This window comes from Spermophilus citellus, assembly GCF_964194105.1.
Source record: "Spermophilus citellus genome assembly, chromosome: 13".
In the NCBI taxonomy this organism is placed as follows: Eukaryota; Metazoa; Chordata; class Mammalia; order Rodentia; family Sciuridae; genus Spermophilus; species Spermophilus citellus.
Window position 1 is genome coordinate 1,789,850 of NC_138193.1, and position 20,095 is coordinate 1,809,944.

At 38.5% G+C, this 20,095-nt stretch overlaps 1 long non-coding RNA gene across 1 annotated transcript; it reads left to right on the plus strand.

Moving 5' to 3' along the window:
* Positions 1–8,651: 8,651 nt before the first annotated feature.
* Positions 8,652–15,394, plus strand: LOC308632901. The gene is made up of 3 exons (XR_014018652.1): positions 8,652–8,789; positions 9,186–9,289; positions 15,037–15,394. It is a non-coding gene; the product is annotated as an uncharacterized lncRNA (long non-coding RNA).
* The last annotated feature ends 4,701 nt before the right edge of the window (positions 15,395–20,095 follow it).

Genomic DNA, 20,095 nt, shown 5'->3' on the forward strand with positions numbered 1-20,095 from the left:
GCGCATGCTCACAAACAAATGTTCATGACCTTGAGCACCATCGTGGAACCAGTGTGCATGACCTTCACTACACATTGAAAACACAGCCCGCCAGAAGCATCAGTGAATAAGCCTAACTGTATCCATGTAGGGTCTGCCATACTGCTGGGGACCATTTGGGTAGGGATTCTTAATCATCATCGAGCCCAAGAATCATGGATTCTCAGGCCACAGTCCCAGCACTTTGGTTTCATCAGGTTTGGAACAAGACCTGGGAGTCAGTTTCTTCAAGGCTCTGAGGGATGCTGCTGCTGCTAGTTCAGGAACCACCATTTAAATGTCCAGCATTTGACCAGAACTTCTTCCCTAGAATCTAGTAAACCAGAAGTATTCACCCATTATTAGTTGTTAATAATGCAATCCCACAGAATGGGTAAGTTACAAAAGAAAAAGTCTTATTTTGGCCCACGGTTCTGAAGGTCCATTTCTGAAGACCTGTCTCTGGTGATGTTCTTCTTGATGGTAGAATCCTGAGGTAGGATTGGGCCTCAGATGTTGAGAAACAGGAAGCCAGAGTGTGTCTGTCTGCTCTTTCTCCCTCCTCCTATAGAGCCACCAGGATTCAATCATGTGGGTCCCATGACTTTATCTACTCCTAATCACATTCCAAAGCTTCACCTGTGCAGACCATCTTATTATCTCACAAATGAGGATGAAATTTCCACACATTGAGTCTCAGGGGACACACTCAAACCATGTCCAAACCCTAGCACCAGGTCGCCCTGTGCAGGAGGCACATGGATTGCTTCAAGGGTTCTTATAATTTCTGAAATACTACATGGTATCTCTGTGTGTGCACATCAGGCATTTTCTGAGGAAAAAAACCTAGAGATTTCACTGGATTTTCAAGGGTGTAAGCCCCCAAGAAAGGCTAAAGACCACCAATTCCAGTCTCACTTCCTTATTTACAAACCATGTCCCAGAAATGTTAAGTGAGATGGACCTCACCACCCTGCATGTGCAGTGACCCCTGACCTCAGGTCAGAGGTGTTGGACCCCTGTCCAGTGCTTCTTCTACTAGGCCACATAGAGTTGAGATAAGGTGTAAGTGCATCAGCCCCGTGTGCTAGGCTGAAGTATCTCATCACTTACTGACCTAGGGAGAATCTGGTAGTGAACATAATTATTGCTGCATTCTGCAAGAGAATAGATAAATGATCCATTTCAAAGAACTTACAGATAAACACACACAGTTTAGCCAGCCAAACACATACAATTGTCATTTCAGAATGTATGAAATAATTACAGATCTTACAGTGCTAGAAAAGAGACCCAAAGCCTATGTATATAGTATTTTTTCTTGGTCCACCATGGTATTTTATGCTTCATGTCACCTTATTTGAGGGTTAGTGTAACATGAAGAATAAGCTAATGGTCTGGTTTTCCATTTTTAAGTGGCTTCTGTTTTGATGCAAATTATCTGTTTTGAAAGTATTAAGATAATCAGTTTTTACACAGATGGAACACCGTGTGTGTGTGTGTGTGTGTGTGTGTGTGTGTGTGTGTGTGTGTGTGAGAGAGAGAGAGAGAGAGAGAGAGAGAGAGAGAGAGAGACAGAGAACCTAAAAAAACCTAAGGAAGGCAGGTCATTTCCCTATAGCAGTAAGGATTTAAGAGTTAGTAGAAAACACTGAGCATTCAGCAAAGAAAGACAAAATGAAGAATGATAAGTATTCTTGAAAGACCCCTCCCCCAGGCAAAATTAAAAGAGTAAGTATCTGCAATGTTTGCCTCTACCTTGGTCATGATCAACTTCCAATGAGGTGGAGTAGTGAGTTCCCACAAAGCAAGAGCTCCAGACTGGACACACCTGTTTTCAGATCCTCACTCCGCCATTTATGGCCATGTGATCTCAAGGAATTTACTGAATTTCTCTAAACCTCAGTTTCTCTATCTGTGAAATGGAGATAATCACCTGTGAACACAACTGTTGTGAGAATTAAAGGAGTTATTTCTTATGTGTGTGGACTGTACAATGGTTATTAAATAAATTATAGTTACATAGGTCCCTAAAGAGTACAAATATAAATATATATTATGATTATTAAATAAATCGTAGTTATAATAATCATTGTATAGCACTTAAATCTGTACCTGTTAAGGATCTATTTTATAAACACATCTTTAGTATTTCATTAGGTAGCTTTGCCCTGACATTACTAACATTCAAACAACCTCTTGTTTCATTCAACTCTAAACCTCAAGTGATATTTTCCTAACATAATGTCAGTATTAGTCTGAGTATCATATTAGTCTGAGTATCATATTGTGTTATAAAAAGAACGTGAACACCAAATATCATGGAATCTGTCCACAAGAGAATGGTTGTAAGAACGTTCACGGGCTTTTCTTGAGCGATTCTTAGTTCTGGTGAACACGGAGAAATGCCCCCTAAGTTTTGAGGAAAAAATATTTTGAACCTAGAAATCTAAACCCAATCACATTGTCAACAAGATGATGAAGACAAAACAAAGACAATTTCAGACATGCAAGAAATAAGAAAGTTTTACTTGTGAATTTCATTAAGACACATTCCATTAATACTAAAAGGTAATCTGAGAAGGAGGAGAGTTGAGGAGGCCAAGTAACAGAAAGCTGAGATCAAGCGCACCAGAATGACAACTGAAAGGTGGTAAGACAGTGATCTTTCTAAATTAGGACGCAAGCAGGGGAATTTCAGGGGAGGAAAAAGAAAATTTTAAAATGCAGAAAAAGTATTTACTTATTTGATTGGCAAATAAAATTGCATATGCTTATTGTGTACGACAGAATATTATAAAATATGCACACACTGTGATATTACTTCACATGCTTATCATTTTTGTGGTAGGAATGAAGAAGTTAGTTCCAGGAGAAAAACAGGCATCTCAATGACAGACTCACAATGTGGAAGATGTTACTCTTCATTAAGAGCACTGCATATCCTTCAAAAAGAAAGAAAAAAAATGCATTTGGAAAATAAAACACATTGCAAACCAAAAATAAAAAGCACTTGAAACATGGGGAAATTTAAAAGGTGGAGTGAGAGGAGTAATGAAAAAATCTAGCCAGGCATGGTGGCACCCACTTGTGATCCCAGCCACTCAGGAGGCTGAGACAAGAGGGTCACAAGTTCAAGGCCAGGATCAGCAACTTAGTGAGGTCCTAACCAAGTTAGAAAGACCCTGTCCCAAAATTTAAAAAAAAAAATTAAATGAAAAGGGCTGGGCGTATGGCTCAGTGGTTAAGTGCCCTGGGGTTCAATCTCTGGGACAAAAGAAAACAAAAAAATCTAAAACAGAAAAACACTTTAACCTAAATCTTGAAGCCTCACATTTGAGCAGGAATAGTTTAGTGACATGACACGATATTACATTCCTTTACTTTACAACCCAACCACAATATGTGCTTCTGGAGTGAATATTATTCTATAATCAAAATATTTTAAGGATTATTGTTTTTAAATTTTGAAACCAACTAAAAGCAAACAATGACAATGTGATTTCAGTTGTCAAATATAATATAAATAAATAACTCTGGTAATGTGAAAGGGGTGATGTTGTCATTGTTGTACTTTGGTGGGGACTTGGAACCATAAACGTTGCCTACAAAAAGACCTCAGAAAATTAAACCTCTGTGACCTAAAACTAGAAACCTTACCAGTTAAGAATAGGACAAAGAGTCCTTAAGTCAACAAATATTTTATACCAACACCTATAGTAATCACCATACTTAACAGAGAAACTGAAGATGCGTATCTTAAAATATCATTTATGTCAAGATCACCATTATGCTGGGTGTGGTGGCACACACCATAATCCCAGTGGCTCAGGAGACTGAGGGAGAAGGATCAAGAGTTAAAAGCCAACCTCAGCAACTTAATGAGGACCTAAGGAACTTAACAAGACCCTGTCTCAAAATTAAAAAAAAAAAAAAATTTAAAAGATGGGGATGTGGGTCAGTGGTTAAGCACCCCTGGGTGCAATCTCCAATATCACCCCCCAAAAAATTTACTATTACCCCAGTATACTGTACCCAATCTCCAGGTAACTCTATATTTATTAACACTCCAGATATCACATCCTCTGTCCAGACATCAAGCACCACTAACTAGAGGGAGTTGGGGATAGGAAAAGAGGAACACCTGTTTGAATTTCTTTTATCAAGATTTTCAGAAAAATCCCATGTCACATCCCTGGATATAACTTCCTGTATTTCTATTTAAATAAAATTCTTCTTCTGGCTAGATAAATTTCATGCATTCCCATTTTCCTCTTCAAATTTTATTTTCTTAAAGGGAGGTCTATAAATAGACTCAAAATCAGAGGGTTTAAATATTGATTTGATTCTTTAACTCACTCTACTCAAAATCGTCTCTGGGACCCAAAATCCTTATGTTGAGAATTAGACCTAAACATTTTTCAGGCTTTTAGACTAAACATGCACTCATTATGTCTGTAAGTTTTTAATTTAATATTTAATTGAGTTTTAGAAAAGCTTCATAGAAATTAATACCTAATGGCCTGTAGCTATCAATCTCAATCTTCCAGAGTCAATTTGCCTTTTTGTGACAAATATTTTGTTAGGCACACTTGACTATCCTGAGAATATTACACAGTTTAAAAAGAATTGATCTATTGGGAGTTCATAACCCATGTCAATCTAATGTATGAAATATAATATGTCAAGAGCTTTGTAATGTTGTGAACAACCAATAAAAAAAATGTAAAAAAAAAAAATAAAATAAAAAAATAAAAAGAATTGATCTTATTCCCTAAAAGACTGTGTTAGTAGATTTCAGGTTAAGGGATGTGATAGGCTAGTGCCAACTAAGCTTTAGAAGAGAACACAGAACTAGGAACGTGTCAGGCTGCAAGGAAAGTCTTAGGAAGGTCTCAAGACACCCAGACATGACCGGCAATGTCCAAAACACAGTGTGCAGATTAATCTGGAGCCATGCGTACTGACACGCATGCAAATCACATCAACACAGGTCACTCCCAGATCCAGGGTTTGTCAGCCTAAATACTTGCTAGAAGTGTAGCTCTTAGGTAGGTGAAGGCCCAATTTCCATTATTTAATGCAGTTGACTGTAAATTACAGGTGATAAAATACACAATCTTGACAGCCAGGCTTGGCATGTTTAGGGACATTCTCAGATCAGTAGTGGGTAACTAGCAACCCAGCAAGACCCTTGTTGGTCTCCAGTGGATACATTTGTTGACACGATGTTGAAGAAAGATTGGCTGAGGATCACATTTTTCTTAAACACCCCTGAGGCTGGAGGAAGGGTTACAGCACAGCCCTTGAAACCTTTCATGATGAATAACTGGGATTTTAAAATATACATTCTTCCAGACAACTGTGCCAGAAAATATCAAATAGACTGATCCTGTTCCTATAGTAAGTGTGTATATTGTGTTTATATTTGCCATTTTTCAGCCACAAGAGGTATTACTGGTAGTATAATTTTTCTAAAATAGTAAGCAACACAGTATTAACTTCTTTTCATGTACAGGACAGATATATATCTGGTAGGACATTTGTGAGGCGATGGGTTCAACTGTCAGCACCACATAGAAACAAATCAAATAAAGGTCCACCAACAACTAAAAAAAAAAAGTGACATAATGATACTTAGAAAGTTATTTGTGATGACTTATTAAATGCAATCACGAATTAGGGAATTACATATGTTACATACTTTTTAAAATTTAAAATCTATGCGAATCATTCAAAACCAATTTAACTATTTACATTTATGTGATTTTGCTTCTTGAAGTCTTGCTTTATATGTTAAACTAGTAATTTGATGTTTATGTTATTAACTAGATACCAATACTACTATTTTAATAACATTTCATCTTATTTTATGCAAATTCTATATGTTTGGCAAATGCATGCTCTGCCAATCATTCATCCCCCAGGCAGGGGAAGAGAGTGTGGCCATAATGAACTTCTGCACTCTTGAATTTGAATGTAAATAGTTAAATTGGTTTTTAATGACTCCCCTAAATTTTAAATTTTAAAAAGTGTATAACATATATAATTCCCTAATTTGTGATTGTACTTAATAAGTCATCACAAATAACTTTCTAAATATCATTATGTCATTTTTTTTAGTTGTTGGTGGACATTTATTTGTTTATATGTGGTGCTGACAGTTGAACTCAGTGCCTCACAAATGCTAGGCAAGAGCTCTACCACTGAGCCATAACCCCAGTTCATCGTTATGTCACTTTTAAAAACTAGTTTCCTATCAGTACATGATGGCACTATGCCATGATGTGCCTGATTATTCTACTATTTCTGGGTGTAAATGTGATTTGATATTGTTTTACTTTAATGTAGCAATTAATATCCTCATATATCCTTAGCCATTAGTAATTTTTATTATAATTGTGATTTTCCATTATCAGCACCACCACTATCAACAAAAACAGCAGGAAGTAGAATAAAAAGAGACAAAGTGGTTCAAATTCCTACAGAGCCCCTGACCCCTTCAAGAAGCAACTGTTACTATCACTTTGATGTTTACAGATTTTCATCAGAATAAGTGCATCTGAGATCGTGTTTATACACTAATATGAATAAATGTGCCCAAGTATTTCTCAAGGATATGGTTTCTACAAATGTAACTGTGGGTCAAAGATAAGTATATTGTAAACACTCATTCTCCCATAATATAAAAGACCTGTTTTAACTTAAAGAGTTGTATTTCTCCATTATAATGGTATTTTATTTTATTTGCATTTCTCCATCACGAGTTAAATTCCATTAAAAGTAAAACTAGCTTATCATAAGTTTCTTTATTATTTGAATTTCTCCTTTGGTGAATCACTTTTTATATCCTTAGACTATTTGTATATGAGGCTGAGGTATTATTTTATTGGTACCTCAGCATGATTTGTATATTATGGATATTTATCCATTACTTTTTATAGGTATTGCAAATAATTTCTTTCACTTTCTTGTATTGTTAAGGTGAGATTACAATAAATCACCAAGTTGATCTTAAAGCAGGAGATAGAACCTTTATTCACCAGCTGGTGGTCTGGATCCACCAACTGTCAAGTCAAGGGGTAGGCTGCAAGTCTCCACCCTTCAACCCCCTACCAGGGTTTGAGTACGTCTTTTATAGTCCAAAACCATATTAAAGCACAAGTAGCTGTTGCTGTGATTCAGAACCATAAACAAATGTCGTGAGATCTAAAATTATAAGCAGAAAAGGGAGGGGGCCAAAACGTCCCTAGCTGTGTACAAGTTAAAGAATGGTTACTAACAGCTAGACAATCCACCTCTGACAGGGTACATTGTCCAAGAAAAACTGCTGTATGTATATAGGTGACTGTATGACCAATGTGATTCTGCAACCTGTACAATCAGAAAAAATGAGAAATTATATCCCATTTGATTCAAATGTATGAATTGTCAAGATCATTGTACTGTCATGTGTAGCTAATAAAAAAAAATTCCTGGATAGAAAGTAATTCAAAACAGAATATAGTCCATGACTATTAAAAAAAAAACTGGTGCCAAAGAGAGAAAACTTTTACATTGTATAATAATTGTCATTTTGTGTTGCCAAGCATGCCATGCTAAGCAACTGTTGAAGGGTATAGAGGTAAGGCTTTCCCTGAAAGAAACATTTCTTACATGATATGGAGTCTCAGGGCAAAATGCAGTCTGTTTGGTCATTGCCCATACAGCCTGGCTCATAGCAGTATATGTTTTAAAACTCATGCTGAATTTTCATCTTCATTGATATTATTAATCTTCTTATTGTGCTTAATAATGTTGGCCCTAGAAAAATATTATAAAATTGTTTTTATATTTAATTCTTTTTAATTTTATAACTATCTCTTTAATTTACCCAGATTGTATGTGTGTGAGATAATGTTCTATTTTTCCTTTTGTTTATTTGTTTTTCAGATGAATTTTAGTGTCAGCTTTTCAAATTCTGTAAAGACTGCGAAACAGAGGCTAGTATAGTATTTGATGATTATTTCAGGGAGATTGTACCTTCCATCATTTATGAAACTTCCACCCTGGCTTTGACCTTGTCCTCAGTAAATAGAAAGTTCACCTTCATTTGCTAAGAATAAACATCATCTGATACATCCCTGACTCTTCCACCTCTTTTTAACTCCCCAAATCCAAATCATCAGCAGTTTCTCTTGCTTTTGGCCCTCTCTTTAAAATATACCTAGAATCTGATCTTGTCTCTGCAAGTTTGATCCCAACCTGGATCCTATCCAGGTTTGCCTCTTCCAGGATTCGTCTACACTGTTCAGTCATTTGTTGATGTGGTTGCCAGTGTGGTCCTCTCAAGAGTATCTCACTCTTCCACTGATAACCCATCAGTGAGTATCTTCCCGTCCCTCACAAACTCAGGTGCTCAGAGCAGCCACATGGCTCTGCACCACCTGGCCCAAAGCACCTCCCCTGCCCTGCTCTCTAATGCTCATAGGTTCTCTGCTCACTGGGCACACCCTCTCCAACAACCTGCACAGGCTTCCTCCAAACAGCGATTGTGTTTACGGAAGTGCAGACTCCCTGATGAGGGCTTCTTGATGAACAGCTGTTTAAACAGTGACCTTACCCATCATCCAGCCTCCAGATCTATTTCCACTACCTTATTTTCCTTCTGTAATACTTACCAATGTATGACATACTATTTATTTATACTTCTTTAATGTCTGTCGCTCCCTCATTGCAGAATTTTTTTTTCTTGCATTGTCTTCAGTATGTGGAAAAGAGCTTTGCACAAGGTATAGATTTAATAGATATTTGTTGAATAAAAAAATATTGAGTATTTGTGTTCAGAAACATACCATGTCTCTAAATTTCGTCTGTTTTCTTCTGATTTTTCGACAAGATTTTTATATAGGTTTTCGTGCTTACTAGGTGAAAAGGATGTATCTCCTATTACATTTCAAATTGGTTACTGGCAGGGTATAGAAAGATATTAGTTTTGTATATTGATTTTAAATTCAAACAACTTGTTGAAAATTTCCATTGTTTTCTCTACTAATCTCTAAATAGATCATAATTGTCTGCAAATGATGCCAGTTTTCTTTTTACCAATGCACTTTTCCTTACTTGTTCTTCTTTCTTATTGTACCTTCCACTAAAATGGCAATGATAGGCAACTTGTCTTATTCCAGGCTCTACTGGGACTGACTCTTAGAGTCCACCATCCAATCCCAAGCTCCCTGCCATTTCCTGATGGACCATGTATGCTGGGAAGGAAACTTTCATCTGTCAGGCAGTAAGTATTTTACAAGAAATGGTAGCATTTGATTAATCACTTCTCTGATATCAGTTGAGATAATCATTTTTATCTTTTAATGAATAATGTAGTGATTTATATATAAATAGTTTCTAATGTTAAACCCTTCACACGTTCCTTGGATAAATGCTAGCAGATTATGAATTATTTATTTTGTAAAGCACTTTATGTAACAGTTCACACACGTATACATACAGTTTATATATATATATATATATATATATATATATACATGTATATGTGTATATATATATCACATAGTTAGAATATGAGGTATATCTGTGTTGTCAATATTATATATTCATATTATAATGTATGTGATATTATTATAGATACCATACACTAAGTCCCTATAATTGACAGTATATTACATATAATATATTCATATTATAATAAAATGAACATTTAAAACCCTTTATCTTAAGAACTAAGATGATTGCTGTGACAACTCATTGTGTGCGTCTGGTTATCAGGGGCTGAATTCTGATTTTGTAATTGTCTCTCCTTTCCTTGTTTGGTAATGGTCTGTTTATATATTAGCACATACACACTTTTCAGTACAAACAACCAGAACGTGAAGGAAGATTTAGGCTTCCCAGTCTGTGTGTGTGTGTGTGTGTGTGTGTGTGTGTGTGTGTGTCTGGGGGGGTATACCAGGGATTGAAATCAGGGGTACTTAACCACTGAGCCACATCCCCAGCCCTTTTCATTTAAAAATATTTTTATTTGGGGACAGGGTCTTGCTAACATGCTGAGGTCCCAGACCTTTTTGATATTTTATTTAGAGGCAGGATCCCACCAAGTTTCTTAGGGCCTCCTGGATAAAAATTGCTGAGGCTGGCTTTGAACTCTGGATCCTCCCGCCTCAGCCTCCTGAGCTTCTGGGACTCTAGGTGTGTGCCACTGCACCCAGCATTATAGATATGTGCCACCGCAGTCTGTTTTTAGTTTGGTCTGGATGAAGGTCTTTGAGGACCACAGGGTTTTGGATGACCCCTAAGACTCTGGGGATGCCACACCATGAGCAGCAAAGAGAACCTGCTCAGCGATACTTAGCTCCTTCACCTATTTTTAAAATTCATTTATTTACTTGTTCTAATCTGTTATACATGACAGCAGAATGCATTTCAGTTTATAGCACACAAAAGCAGCACCATTTTTCTTTTCTCTGGTTGTACACAAAGTAGAGTCACACTGTTCATATCTTCATACATGTTCCTCGGGAGAGGATATACCTGTTTTTCTAAAAAGCCAACGCACTTTCAGGGAGGAAGTGGCAATTACCAGAGACGGGTAGTTCTAGAGGGATCCTTATTGGTTCCCTTCCCTCTCCAGTGGTCTGGGGATCCGCTCTATCCTTCCTCCTTTGCACGGAGAGGCTAAATGGTGTGGCTCCCTGCCAATCCTGTTACCTCTGTACTTGGGCAAAGGTCTTAAAAATGAGCCCTGGATGAGCTCCATATGTGTCAGCTCAGAGACAAAATTGTTTGAGGATGTTTACCAGTCCCCACAGATGTGCCCAGCAGAGACAAACAAGCCAGGGTAGAAAATCAATAAAATAAAATTAAACATACTTAAAAGAATTAGCTATAAGACCAGAGAATTACTGATTAATCTGTAAGTGGTCTGGAAGCCAAGTCTTTGCAGATTACTATATTAGAAAAATTAGTTGATTCTTAGAACAGAATTTAAAAGAAGAAAAGAGTCTTAGGTAATTTAACATGATTCAATATTTATCTGCTCTCTTTTGGCAAAAGGAACATATTCCCCGTGTTTGATTGGCAAGAATCAAACCAGTTGGCAGGAATTTAGAAACAGGATTTTTGTGGTTTTGTTTGATTAAGTTTGGGGTTTTCTTTTGTGTTCAGGGGGAGTTGTTTGCTTTGTTTTGTTTTGGATTGTGATGATGGTTTCTTAACTGTAAATGCACAAAAAATGATTGAACACTGAATGGCACAATGAATTCTCTGGTCTGTAAATTTCATCTCAATAAAGGTATTAGGAAAAACAAATTGCATTGGACAACATACGATGCCACAATTATCAATATTACATTATACATAATATATCGTATTTATTATAGTATATTATATTTCTGGCAGTTTTCAGCCTCTGAAACGCAAGAAATAAAAACCTACACATGTGTTAGCAGAACAGTGCATGTGGAGGTACAGTTCACAATGGAAAGTGGGTCTGATTGCGTCCTTGAAGAAGTGTCCTTGGAGAATCCCCAGGGCGCGGGGCGGAGGGGGGGGGGGACTGGAGATGGCTGTCAGTTTCTGCCACTTCAGCGGCTTTCTCTACTTCTCCCAAGACCTATTCAGCAGTGATTTACAAGGGGCTAAAATAGAATATCTGTCTAATGATGGAAAAAATGACTAAACTGCATTAGCTCTCGACAATGCAGCTTAAAGCACAGAAAAAAAAATGATTCTAGGTATTTCCAGTGTTTAAAGATTTGTGCAGATTTGTACAAAAACCATCAGAACAGTAAATTGAGTATGGCCTGGAGAGTTAGTCCTTTAATAGTGCAACTTCACACTGCCTTCCCTAAACCAATAGGAAAGAAGCAAAGCCCCTCCCCCCCCCCCGGAAGCAAGATGAATAAAAGTTAAGACTTTAGAAAGATAATTGCATGGGAAAGTAGGATAAAAGAAGTGCTGGACACTGGAATTGTTCTCAACACACAGATTGATGCTTTCACTTTCAACATAATTTGAAAACAACAAAAACCTACATGTAGGTTTATTAATTCATGACATACTCAACACTAGCATAAGACCAAAGAAGCTAACACTTGGAAGAAATTTTCAGGATGGAAAGGCAGCCTCACTCTACCACCCCTTGTTGGCTGCCCTCTTCGATCTTCCTGACAAATAATGACTTTCCCTCTTTCTATATGTTAATTCTAAACCCCCTCCCAAGCCCAGTATTCATTTTGATTTTGAGAAACAGACCTTTCAGCACATGGAAATGGAAATCCCTAGGACTGTGCAATGCACAACTGTACCCATCGCCCTCTCTTCCCTTGGGAGAGATAGTCAAAGTGAACCGTACTCTAGGAGAGGGTGTGAGACCCAAACCAGGCCAATCAGATGTTTCTACTTATCAAAATCTTAAATTGAGTCAAGTAACAGAGTCGACCCGAAGGTGGCACCCTGAAAAGACGGCCCATTCATTTCTTCAAGTTGGGTTCTTAGAGCTGCCCTGGTTTTTCATTTGAGACCTGTTTCATCAGTGTTCCACGCACTTTGTGGGCTACTGGAACTCCAACCAGTGTGGCACACATTTTTAATTATTTGGAGACTATTTCCGCAACCTAAAAACCATACCTGGCACAAAGCATTTCCTATGATGGTAACTCATTATTCCTCCAGGAAACTTGTTTCTTGAGCAACCCATCATACCTCGCTGGCATTTGGCTTCCAGAAGTTTCTAAACCCTGGACCTAACTTTATTTCCTGAGGCTGTCAATCCAACTGAATCCTTTTTAGAGTAATAGATACCAACTATTTATTTATCTGTCATCTCTTTATTTATTTATTTTGTGGTGATGGAGCCTAAGGCCTTACTCATGTTATGTATGCACTCCTTCACTGAGCCACATCACAGGTCCTAAATTATTAAATTTGTAAAGATCAATTCTATGTTCACTCTGCCAAATTTGGCTAAGTTTTCTATTCCTTTAGTGGTTCTCTTTTCAACATGTCAGATCTTAAGCAGGTATCCTTTGAAGCCCTTAATTTTGCTGGAGGAAATATATCATCTATGGCCACCAATTATAGCCTAAAACTTCACAAAAACCTTTCCTGGCATATGCTTGGTCATATGTGTAGCTAAATAAATGAGTGCGAATATTTGCAACATATTACATCTTATATGCCTGACATCTTACCTGTAAATGAACCCAAAGTCAGTCAAGAGTTGTGAAAAAGGGCTACTTGGTTTGGTTTGCATGTCAATCCTGCTCCAGAAACTGACTTTGTGCAGAACCGATAATTTGTATGTGGGCCTTGTCTTTATCAAACAGAGGTGTTCATTTCTGCATTAATTCATTTAACTGGTTAATTTGTGTCAAAGAATTTCCTGATAAAGAGGAATGCATTTGCTGTGTCCTGACTGACCACATACTTTATGGCCTACCTTAGGAAAACTATCTTTTATAAGTCTTTATGATGGTTGAAATGGCAGATGTACCCAGCTTATAGCTCCTGGTGACTCTGTGTGTGACTCAGTAATACCCCCAACACAAATAAAGCAGGAGTCCCATCTGTCTTCCCTTGGACAGACCTCTGAGTTATAGGGTGGGGTAGGTCACCTTGTCTCTAACCTTGACTTATCTCAAATAGTTCCTGCCCATCCCATGCCATATTATAATCTATTAATTTCAGCTTATGTTTTAGCTTACGTTCTTATTCACTGAGAAAATGACAAAAGATAATAGTTATGAAAGTCCAGTCAATAATCCTGGTAAATACCAATAAACTAAAATATCATGCTGGGAAAAACCAATCATTGTTAAGGAGAGATTGCAATAAATCACTGAGTCAATCTTAAAGCAGGAGATGGAAACTTTATTCACCAGCTGTCGTTCTGGATCCACCAGCTGGTGGGCCAAGGGATAGGCTGCAAGTCTACGCCCTTCAACCCCCTCCCAGGGTTTGAGTACATCTTTTATAGTCCAAAACCATACAAAAGCATAGTGGCTGTTGCTATGATTCAGAACCATAAAAAAATGTCATGAGATCTAAAATCATAAGCAGAAAAAGGAGTGGGTCAAAACATCCCTTGTTGTGTACAAGTTAAAGAATGGTTACTAACATCTAGACAATCAATCTCTGACAGAGTACGTTGTCCAAGAAAAACTGGTGCGAAAGACAGAACACTTTTACATTGTATAAGAATTGTCATTTTGTGTTGCCAAACATGCTGTGCTAAGCAACCATCAATGGGTATAGAGGTGGGGCTTTCTGTGGGAGAAGCATTTCTTACATGATGTGGAGTCTCAGGGCAAAATGGAGTCTGTTTGGCCATTGCCCATACAGCCTGGCCCATAACATTATCATCACTAACCCAGTGGAGGGTTTCTTTGTGAATTAATATGAGAGAACTTTTCCATGGAAGCCATTAGGAACCCATTTACTCCAGAGGTCTGGACTTGATGTGACCTATACAGAGCAGTTCTAATTGTGCTTCTACCTCATACCTGTCTGAGTTCATTCCCAGCAAACCCTCAGCCCTGTTTTAACTTAAGGTTTGGGGGCAAAATGCAGGCAGAAGCTACCCACACAGGCAAGGTCCACCTGGGGTTTCTCTGGTACAGAGAACACAAAGAGGTGATCCTGGCTCCTCTTCTCCAGGCCACATTCTCACCCCATCTCTCTCCAAGGCTTTAGATTTTCCAACAGTGAGGCATGGGGGATGCACCAGATGACCTCCTAACCCCTTCTGGATCCATCTGCTATGATCTTCCAGTATCTGTTCCAACAATGGAGAGAAGGTGGAGCTGCACCTGCTTCTCCAAGCTCTTGCACGTGTTTCCTTATTACAACATCAATGGGCTCACAGATCCAGAAAAGGGAAGCGATAGTTCCTTCCTATGCCCATGTAAAAACTATAATTTCATGAAATCATGGATGTGCTTTGTAGAGGCATTGTTATCTGTAACTCCACTAGACTGGACTGTGATTCTCAAAGCTCCCTTCCCTTTGTGTTTCTGGTTCCAGTGGGTCATAGAGACCTTTAGAAGCAAGAGCTGGTGGCAGATGTGAAGCAGCAGCCATTTGGTGGCTCCCTCTGGCATCAGTGGCATGAGGCAGCAGACGGTGTTGAAGCCAAGTCACCTCGCCTGATCCTCCTGCAGTTGCTCCCATTCCTGGGTCTGCTGTGTGCTTAGCTCCATGGAAAAAGATTTAAGTGCTCCCACAGGAACCAAAACATCAAGGTCTGACAGAGTGCGGAACATCCCTGGGGGTTCCAGCTTCTCCACGCTCCTCCCTGCATTATACCCTTCTAGTCCCTACCTGCCTGCCCTGTGGACTTCCAGGCATGGCACTTGCTACAAAGCAAAGGCCCAGAGAGAGGGCTTAACCTGCCGCCTTAGGGTCAAAAAGTATATAAATATATAATATATGGTTTTCCATGTAAACCTACTAGTGGTTTCACTTCTGATAATGAATGCTGATGATACCCTTGATCTTACCCAGAAATCCGAGAAGCAATAAAATGCTGCTGACACACTCTCCATTAAATAATTTTTGAATAGAATGTTATCTTTTTAAAACTTATTTTTGTTTCTTAATTGACCTAATAATTGAACACATTTATGTTTAAATACTTGTAAACATTGTATAATATTCAAATCAGGGTAAGCATCTATCTACCTCAAAATATGTACATATATGTAAACATATATATATACATATATATATATAATTTTTTAAAAAAAATAATTAAATCAGCTAAAAGATAAGCTAAGTAAATTAACTTTAAAAAGGAGATTGACAGGGAGGTCAAAGAATATAGCATTTATTTGGAGAACAAAGAATTGTGATCTCAGTGCACCAAATCAGGGCATCAATGAATAGTATCCCCTAAATCAAGAAAGTGTGGGAAAATATTTTTATAGATTTCTACGAAAAGTTGTTTTGGGGGCAGTTCATTGGCTGGGTGGAATGCTAAAGGTAGACCTAGTCTCATTGGTTGGTCAGTTAAGTTATTGCCAGCTGAGAGATACTCAGGGACAGTGAACTGACACTGACTGCAGGTATTTATTCAAATCTACTGAAACATTCTGCAGTTTGATTTTTAGCAATGAATGCAATCTTCAGATTCCACTTTAGAAAGTCTTAACTTTTTTTTTTAATAAAGAGAGGGTGAGAGAGGGAGAGAAAGAAAGAGAGAGAGAATTTTTTAATATTTATTTTTTAGTTATCGGCGGACACAACATCTTTGTTGGTATGTGGTGCTGAGGATCGAACCCGGGCCGCACGCATGCCAGGCGAGCGCGCTACCGCTTGAGCCACATCCCCAGCCCCTAGAAAGTCTTAACTTTAATGACTGCATTTTCTTTCACATTAGATTGAGTTGGAACCTTAGAAAGAGGTCAAGTAGATCAACCCTCTTATTTGAAGTATGAAGAAGCCACAGCTCAAGCAGAAAAGATGGATTTGGAGGCAAAGCAAGGTCCAAACACAGGATTTCTGACTACCAGTCCTGTGTCTCTGTCCCCACATGAGGAAAATCCAGAGTTCCACAGAACATAGTCTAACACATTTAAAATCACTGTACTTCTAGAACTGTGGGTAGAGTTCAGTGGTAGAGCATTTGTATTGCATGCACAAGGCCCTGGCACTATCTCCAGTACTGGAAGAAAAAACCACTGTACTCTTTGCATGCATTTAAGCTCTTCCGAGACCATCGGTGTTTCATGTTTAATCCAGGTTTAGGGGAAGATTAATGATACGATGATATAGTCTTCAAAAGATTAATGATGTAATGAGATAGCCTTCAAAGACTGAAATTCCTCAGTATCTCTTCCAAAACACATTACTTATTTATTTTTTCACTGATGGAATGTTTATTGAGCATCTGTCATGTTCAGGCACTGTCCTCAATGAATACAGCAAAGAGATGCGCACAATGGGTGAGGTCCCTGTCCCCATGGATTCTTGGAGAAAACAAAACAAACAAAATAAAGACAAAGAAAAAGTATGTATTTCACATAGAGGTCATTTCCATGAAGAAAAATCAATGTAGTGAGTATATCAAGGTAACCAAGATAGAGTCTTTGGACAGAAGGTTCAGTGTTGTAGTCAGGATTTTTTTTTTCTGCTATAACCAGAAGATCTGACTAGAACAGTTTTGGAAAAGGAAAAGTGTTTATTTGGCACTCACGGTTTCAGAGGTCTCAGTCCATAGATGGACAGCTCCATTGCTCTGGGTCAAAGGTGAGGAAGGACAACATGGCACAAGGCATGGCAGAGGAAAGCAGCTCGGGACATCACATCAGGGAGCAGAGAGAGACACTGCAGACCAGACAAAATACCTCAAAGGTACACCCCCAATGACCCACCTCCTTCACCCACTTACTACCTGTCCATATTAATCACCCAGTTAATTCATTCAAGTGGATTAATGGACTAATTAGGTTAAGGTTCTCATAACCCCATTCAGTTCAACTCTGAAATTTCTTGTCTTACATGTGAGCTTTTGGGGAACGCCTCGTATCTAAACCGTAACTTGGGCAAGGTGTCTGTCAAAGCTGACATTTGAATGGCCTTCCCCACGAGGGCAGAAGTAAACTTCTGATGGAAGATAGTTCCCCTCAGAAAGAACCACAAATGCAATAGTCCCAAGGAGCTCCTATGTGTAATGACCAAATTGATCAGGGAAGAGACTGACAGGAGATTAGCACAGTGTAGGAAGGAATTTTGGATTGGACTTTGAATATTATAGAAAATCACTGAAGAATTATGAGCTGGGGGAAAAATGTTCTAATTTAAGTTTTAAAAGGTCATGCTATCTGCTGCTTAGAAAGGCTTTGAAGGACACAAGAGTAGAAACAGAAAGCATGGTGCTTCAGACTAGGGTTTCAGTTGGGAGGATGGTGAGATATAATTGGATCCAGAATATATCTTGAAGATACAGCAGCAGAACTTAATGAAGAACTTCTTGTAAAGCATAAAAGAGAGGCATCCTGAGCAAGTCCTTGGGTGGAAGGACCTGAGCAAAGGATTGCCTAGAGGAACTGTTTACTGAGATGGGAACAGATCTGGGTGTCAGGGTGAGTCAAATGTTCTGTTTTGAACATGTTAAAATCGTGCTGTGTACAGACATCCAAGTGATGATTTCAAGTAAGTGGTGGGATGTACTCATGGAACCTCGTCCACCATATCTTGAATGTGACAGGTTGTGTCGAAGCCTCTGCATATTGTGGAAACATTGATCTACATTCACAAAGCAGTGCTAGGCTGTACATAAAGTTGAGAACTTAGATCAGTCTACGAGAATTATCCCACCAGAGTTTTGTTAGTTTTTTCTTTCCTTACCTGTATGAGGTATGCATCTATGAGACTTAATAAAATTATCAGGGTAAATTTTATGTTATCCTAGCAAATCCATCCAAATACCCTCCCCCTCCACTACTTGTATCCAATCTCACTAGTCTGTCTTTAGAGACTCAGGTTTTACACCAGATGTCCACCAGATCTCCTCCACAAAGCTATTTCCTACTTAATTCAGCACACACGTCTCTTTGCTTACATTGCCCCTAGTGTTGAGTCGGTACTGTAAAATTTACCACACCATTATTCTTGGATGGCTTCCTATGTGTTCCTCTGGTCTCTTCCACTAGATTAGAACTTGGGTTAAGTGCCATATGTTTCTCTAATATCACCCGCTGTGACAAACACTGAGGAGGTGTTCAGCAAACCTACTTCTCTTTCTCTTTGGACACACCCCTAAACTACATTTCCCATTCTCCTTCGCAGTCTTCCTGGTTGTTACTTAGACAGTGGTCAAGGAAAACTGGATGGAAGTCAAGTACAACATTCTCAGCTTGTCCATGAAGATGTTCCAAATGATAATACTTCTGTGTCCCCCTGTTCAGTCTGTGCATCCCTCCCCCAACTGGATGTTGATGCCCAAGAATAATATACTTTGAAGATGGCATATTTTCTGTCATTCTGGATGCAGAATGATCACATGGAGCAGGGCCTAAGTTAGCAGTTGGGCTTTTCACGAATGGGAAGTAAATTCTGCTACATTACTCCATTCAGATATGAGGGTTTACCTGTTACAGCATATAGCACTTACCTTAATTAATATCCTGAGCCTAGGGGGAAATTACACACCTTTGTTTATAAGGCTGCCGGAATCTGTACAAATAAGTACTAATTTTTGCCAGGCAGATATAAGTTACTTGCTCAGAACATGCAGCTAATAAGTGGTAGACAGCCAGCCATAGTGGTGCATGCTTGTAATCCCAGCAGCTTGGGAGGCTGAGACAAGAGAAGCACAAGTTCAAAGACAGCCTCAGGAAAAAAAAAAAAAAAAAAAAAGTGAAATAAAATACAAAATAGGGCCGGGGATGTGGCTCAGTGGTCAAGTGCACCTGAGTTCAATCCCCAGTACCAAAAAAAAAAAAAAAAAAAAAAAGTGGCAGACACAAGGCCAAAACCTGTCTTAACCATCCACTGGTACTGAATCTCTAATGTCATTGATAGTTAATGTGGCAATAAAAGCATCATTGCAATTTTAGGCAGTAACTGAAACAAACCTCTGATGTAAATTTCAGCAGTGTGCAGGAGGCTGAGACGTGTGGCTCAGGCAAGCTCTGCAGAAGAGCCCAGGAAGAAAATGCAGAGACAAATGGAGGGAACAGTAATGCGTCTTCCTTGGAACACTGTAGCACACATGATTAACTGTCATGGGCCGTAAACAGATCACTGTGTTCTGATTAATTGTCAGGCAGACCCCACTCATCAATAGATACAGAGCAAGGCCTCCAACATTTCATTCCAAGTGCCTTACACGTGATGAAAACCTCCTTGTAATAGAAGACTGGGAAGAAAAATGTAAGAAATAAGCTAATAGACAAGCAGTAAACCTTCTGAAAATTGAAGGAGAATCAAACCAAAACGCACTTCTCAGGAACAATATATTAAAATGAATGTACATGTACATAGATCGCAACTACTCCATGTCAATTCACTTTGCCAAGATTTCGAGTTTATGCGTTTCAGATTGAAAAAAAGCAAACACAATAAAAACACTTCAAGTCAG